Source organism: Leptonychotes weddellii, chromosome 2 (genome assembly GCF_054177405.1).
Source record: "Leptonychotes weddellii isolate Sample4059 chromosome 2, ASM5417740v2, whole genome shotgun sequence".
NCBI classification, from domain to species: Eukaryota; Metazoa; Chordata; class Mammalia; order Carnivora; family Phocidae; genus Leptonychotes; species Leptonychotes weddellii.
In genome coordinates, this window is record NC_138370.1 from 68862470 (window position 1) to 68868469 (window position 6000).

General features: G+C 41.3%; 1 protein-coding gene across 1 annotated transcript in view; it reads right to left on the bottom strand.

Annotated features, from left to right (window-relative positions):
* REELD1 (reeler domain containing 1) overlaps window positions 1-5041 on the bottom strand; it is a 29357-nt gene extending 24316 nt beyond the window's left edge. The window contains exon 1 of the mRNA XM_081811803.1: window positions 2523-5041. The gene's annotated coding sequence lies outside the window, so the exon portion shown is untranslated. The remainder of the gene's footprint in view (window positions 1-2522) is intronic.
* Between the last annotated feature and the right edge of the window lie 959 nt (window positions 5042-6000).

The following is a 6000-nucleotide window of genomic DNA, read 5'->3' on the forward strand; positions in this document are numbered from 1 at the left end:
ACACAAGATACAGAACAGTCCTGTGTAGGATTTATTCTATGTAGCCCAATTCTTTAAAATTACATATACCATATAATGTAAACACATCATTTTAAAAAAGCTTTTACCACAATTATTATTTTACTTCTATGGATTTTTGACTGTTTTGGACCCACTCAAAATGCATGATTGGCTCAGACTCTGAGCTTCCTAGCAACTAAGTAAAAAAGGTAAATATAATCAGTTGCCTGTTTCTTCTTTACTTTATAGACCATAGGGAGAAAAAAATGGGCTAAAATAATACCAGAACAAGAAGAAGAATTGTAAACTGGCTGAATGACTTCCCCTAAAGGACACTCATTGTCCCCTCCATCATGTCCCCTGAACGGGGGTTTCCTGTGGCTCCTTTTTTCCGGGGCCATGGGAGGAAGGTGTAGCAGGTATGCGACTGTGGCCTGTGAGTGACCAGCCCCTGGGAGGAGCATGCAGATGACCACATGACAAAATAATGATGAAAAACGATCTTGACAGGCTAGGGCAATGAGCTGCCTCTAACAAGATGAAATTAAACAAGGACAAATGTTAAGGGCTCTTCTTAGGTCAGAAAAAAAACAACGGCATAAACTCAAGATGGAGGAGATATGGCTCATCAGTAGGCATTAAAAAACAAAACAAAACAAAAACAAATGAACAAACAAAACACATTTTAGAGCTTTAAGCTGAAAACATTCACTAAAAAACAAAACCACGACAATAATTTTAGTGCCATTTTGTCTCCTGAACAAGAGACATAATCGTTCCATTATATACTGAGATTTTATTCTACATTTGGAATTAGATTCTGGGCACCTTGTTTTACTTTTATGGAAGATGAGTATATCCCAGCATTAAAAATAAGTTTTGAAACAGCGAAGTAGTCATCAAGAAGCTCCTGCACCGAACACAGCTATTTTCATTACTTGCATGTCATTTTTCATGTTGCATGCTCACTTTAAAATGAGTATACAGGAGAGGCGCCTGGGTGGCTCAGTCGTTAAGCGTCTGCCTTCGGCTCAGGTCATGGTCCCAGGGTCCTGGGATCAAGCCCCGCATCGGGCTCCCTGCTCTGTGGGAAGCCTGCTTCTCCTTCTCCCACTCCCCCTGCTTGTGTTTCCTCTCTCGCTGTGTCTCTCTCTGTCAAATAAATAAATAAAATCTTAAAAAATATAATAAATAAATAAATAAATAAATAAATAAATAAATAAATAAATAAAATGAGTATACAGGAGAAAATGAAATAAAACAGAATAAACAGACACAAACTGGAGTGCATTTGGAAGTGAGTGACCAGAGTGATTTGTAGACTCTGGACCGTGCGTTTGCAAAGAGTGCCTCCGCAGACAGGGAGCTTCAACTCTAGGGGAGAGGTTCCTGATAACTGTCTTCAGATAGCTGAAAGGTTACAAGAAGAGAGTAGGCTTGTCCAAGGTGAATTTAAGGGCTACAAGGAAGAATAGCATTTGTAAAATCTTCAGAGTTTTTAAAGGGCCTTCTCTTAAAAAAAAATTTTTTTTACCATCATATTGGGTTTGAAAAGTATTATTCCTTTGGCATTAGTAATATTTGCATTTTTAGAGATTAGGCTATTTTAGATTAAAAATGTCAAATGATTGGGGCGCCTGGGTGGCTCAGTTGGTTAAGCGACTGCCTTCAGCTCAGGTCATGATCCTGGAGTCCCGGGATCGAGTCCCACATCAGGCTCCCTGCTCAGCAGGGAGTCTGCTTCTCCCTCTGACCCTCCTCCCTCTCATGCTCTCTGTCTCTCATTCTCTCTCTCGCAAATAAATAAAATCTTTAAAAAAAAAAAAATGTCAAATGATTTGAGCAAGAGCATGTGGACAGTACGTGGCAGGGCTGAGATACAGCCAAGGTGTTCAAGCCACAGTGGGACACACTTAAATTCAATATTACAAGGGAAAAAATCTTCCTATGAGTAATTTCTGTACAAAATATAAATCTCCATATCTCCCCATAGATAGTGTTTATTAATGAGGTAATGAGAGAAAGGTATTTAAGAATTGGCCATAGCAGTGGCTTTCAAATTTTTGACCACACTCTATAACAGGAAATAAATTTTATATCGCCACCAAGGGCACACACAACCAAGAATAAAATGGAAACAAAAGCTAACACAGTAATGCTAATAATTACTGTAAGTGGTGCACTTTGATTTTTTTCTATTTTACTTTTTTAAAATGCTGACCTTTATCCACTAAATTGATTTCATCTCCCATACCATATCATGTGGAACTAGAAACAGGGAACTAGAGATTTAGTGGGACTTCTTAGGTGAGCCAGAAAACCAAGAATTCCTTCCAACAATGAGATTCAATAATTCTGGATTTCCCCAAATTCAAAAACAAAATCCAAAAGTGCTTTTTGTTTCCAATTTATTGCTTTTACTCTTATTCCAGCCTCTTGGGCTTTCTCACTCTTGATTCTATTTCTAGTATTATCCACCCCTAACTATACTACATCACCTGAAAAATCTTTTATTCCTTTACCTGAGTAACTGGTGAAAATGTTAAGCCGTATAGAAGCAAGCACAGACTGTAATATATTTTAAATATAGTTGTTCCACACGTCTGTTTTATGTACATTTAAATCCTTTTCATTTCGAGGAATCAGTTACACATCCTCTGATCAGACGAACAACTTTTATTTTTGTCCACAAGGCTGAGAAGTTTTGTTCAATGTGTTAAGATTAAGAGAGGCCACTACTAGGCCATGGCTTGGTGGGTTCTGAGCATCAGTGAGATGATACATGCTGAGTGCTTTCGACCACACCTGGCACGTGGAAACTGCTCAGTAGTCGTGAGCCCAGCTGACATTGCTGATGACCATAATGATGTCACAATTACATTCCTGTAGTTGAATAGTTTAGAAACTCTGCCGATTAAATATTATGTGGTCTTGACATGCCTTGCGCAAGTGAACCCATCCCGCCTTCTAAAAAATCATCTTTTTTTCTAAGCCTTTTTAAATTTTTTTGAGTTTTTCAAGGTTTTAACATCTTCGAGTGTCTATTGTTTCCCTAGCCTTTTTTTTTTCTGTTTATGAAACCAGAGCTCTTGCTCATCTCTCATATTCTTGAATCTATAGGCTCCCACTGGCATTTCCGCTGTGTCAGCTGCAGGCTGTTTTAGTGGCGTGTGTTTGTTGCCACTGGAGACTTGAGTTGACTTAAGAGGAGCTACGGTCTTCGGTGTTTGTGTGGATTCTGTTTCTCTCACAGAAATGTTTTCAGTTTGGAGATCACTCCTTTTCAAGAATAAAGAAACGAAATAAGACAGGAGCAGCCTGGTCTCCTAGCCACCTGTTAACGCCTCGGTGTCCTCATCAGCAAGTGGACCGTGCCTTTGTTGTTCGCTTTATTCTGAAAAGCCCCCGTTCATTTGGGGGTTCGGGCTTCTTGACATATTCAGGTGGTGGCTTACGGTCTCCTGAGCCCGTTAATGGGCCTAAGTCCCACCCCTGTCACTTCCTAGCTGGGTGGTATTGAGCAAGTTCCTTTCTGTGCTTCGATTTCCTCATTTGTAGAAGGAATGAGGTCTTTCTCATGAGGTGGTTGTGAAAATTAAATGAGTTGTAAAGAACTTAGGACAGTGGCCAGCACAAAGCAAACCTTGAATACCTGTTAGCTATTCCATATCTTTATACAGAACTCTCTGAAGGTCAACCCAATTTTTTCTCTTTGGAGTTTGTATACAGGAAGAAGCTTTAAAAAGGTTCCTAAACTTCCAGAGTCTCTTCCCAAGGTGATGTTTTCTCTGAACTTTTTTTTTTTAAATTTATTTGAGAGAGAGTGCTAATACGAGCAGGGGGAAGGGACAGAGGGAGAGGGAGAGGGAGAAGCAGACTCTCCGCTGAGCAGGGAGCCTGATGCGGGGCTTGATCCCAGGACCCCGAGATCATGACCTGAGCTGAAGGCAAACGCTCAACTGACTGAGCCACCCAGCGCCCCTTGTCTGAACTTCTTGGCATCTGCTTTCATAAAGACCAGGACATATGTCTGACTACATTCAATGTTTATTTTATTGCCTCGTACACATACCAAGGTGACAAAGTCACTGCTGCCCCAGTTTCTCATCACTGCCCTGTTGGTGAGCATTTCCTCCTTATGAGTCCAGTATCAGCCCTCCTTGGTATTTCTCCTGATTTCTAAGCAATGAAACCATCAGCCAGGCAAGCCAAAAATGTGTCAGATGGTCTCCTGTAGCAGGATGAACTTCCAGCAGATGTTAGAAAATTAAGGTCCCTGTTGCCCTGTAACTTGCCTCCTTGCCAGTGTTTTCAAACTTTCAAGTAATAATAATGGGGCTGATGCTGAGGATGAGAGTATTTCCATCTGGAAGCAAAAATGCTTGCCAAAGACAGAGGTAAATTATTTAAGGGCATCAGGATTGTGTTTCTATGGAGTTGTCAGCAGCAAGACAGAACACCAATGTGCCAGACATCTTCAGGGTTGGAGATAAAAAGCCAAAACACAGCCCTACCCTCAGGGAGCTTCCAGTTCACAATGGCTCTCCAATCAACCTGGGTTGCTGTTTCCAATTTAAACTGGAGTACTGTGTCTCTCATTACACAAGACAGATGGGAACTTCTTTCTTGATGTTCTGTTAAATTCCCAAATCACCTGGGTCAGGGATGTTCACCCACCAGCCCTCCAAGGAGTCACTGTCTTCCTGCTTCCTTCATCTCCACACAGGTTTGAGGAAGGGTCAGCTTGTTAGAATAATAAAGAAATTGACATTAACCCAGAATAAGGGCAACTTTGAGAGAAATAATGCCCGTATAATTTGGGAGGGGTGGTGTCGGGAACTGGAAGTGTGGAGTCTAAAAGCTAGTCTTTCCCATACAACAGAAGAGGAAAGATGGGGGCGCCTGGGTGGCTCAGTCAGTTAAGCGGCTGCCTTCAGCTCAGGTCATGATCCCAGGGTCCTGGGATTGAGCCCTGCGTCGGGCTCCCTGCTCCACAGGAAGCCTGCTTCTCCCTCCCCCATTCCCCCTGCTTGTGTTCCCCCTGCTTGTGTTCCCTCTCTCGCTGTGTCTCTCCCTGTCAAATAAATAAAATCTTTAAAAAAAAAAGAAGAGGAAAGATGGAGGAAGAAGAGAATGTGTTGGTTTTTGGTAAGTTTCATTCATTAAAGGAAAATGAATGACAATGATAAAAGTAAGCAAATTAAAAGTCTGCAATGGGTTTTAATAAAAAGAATGGTCTTTAAATTGTCTGTCTGGTAGCTTATTTAACCTGGTTTTCCTCTTAGTTAAAAGAATACTTTCATTTCCCTGAACAGGAGAAACAGATTCATCTGGGAATGCAGTTCTAACCGGGGGGAAAGTGGCTATTCTCTTTCAATCTCTATTTTAATATTTCTTAAAATAGATATTTCTCTTTTCTTCTGAAATGTAAACACAATATGACATTTTGATCAAAGCCTACCATATCTCTTGCCATCCTGGACTTGGTCCTCACAGTTCTCAAAGTGATCAGTTTCAATAAAAAAATTATTTTTAAAAAGTTTCTATAATAAACTGAAAAATGATAAAAACAGCAAAAGTGAAGTCATAAGTAAACATCAAACAAAATGTATTTAACATGAAACATGGGGACGCCTGGGTGGCTCAAGTGGTTAAGCAGCTGCCTTTGGCTCAGGTCATGATCCCAGGGTGCTGGGATCAAGTTCCACATCGGGCTCCCTGCTCAGTGGGGAGTCTGCTTCACCCTCTGCCTGCCGCCCCCTCCGGCTTATGCATGCTCTCTCTCTCAAATAAATAAAAATTTTTAAAAAGTTTAACATGAAACACAACATGGCCTAGTTGGATGCTAAGTAAGCATCACATGTGCCCGGGGTTAGGGTGTAGGTCATGCTTCCAGGAGCGGGGATGGTATGTGTGTGCTAAGCACACTTAGGGAGCGCAAGGGGGTTCAGGGGAGGGTGGTCGAGTGACCTAGCAAGCCTCACTCTAGACACGGCTCCA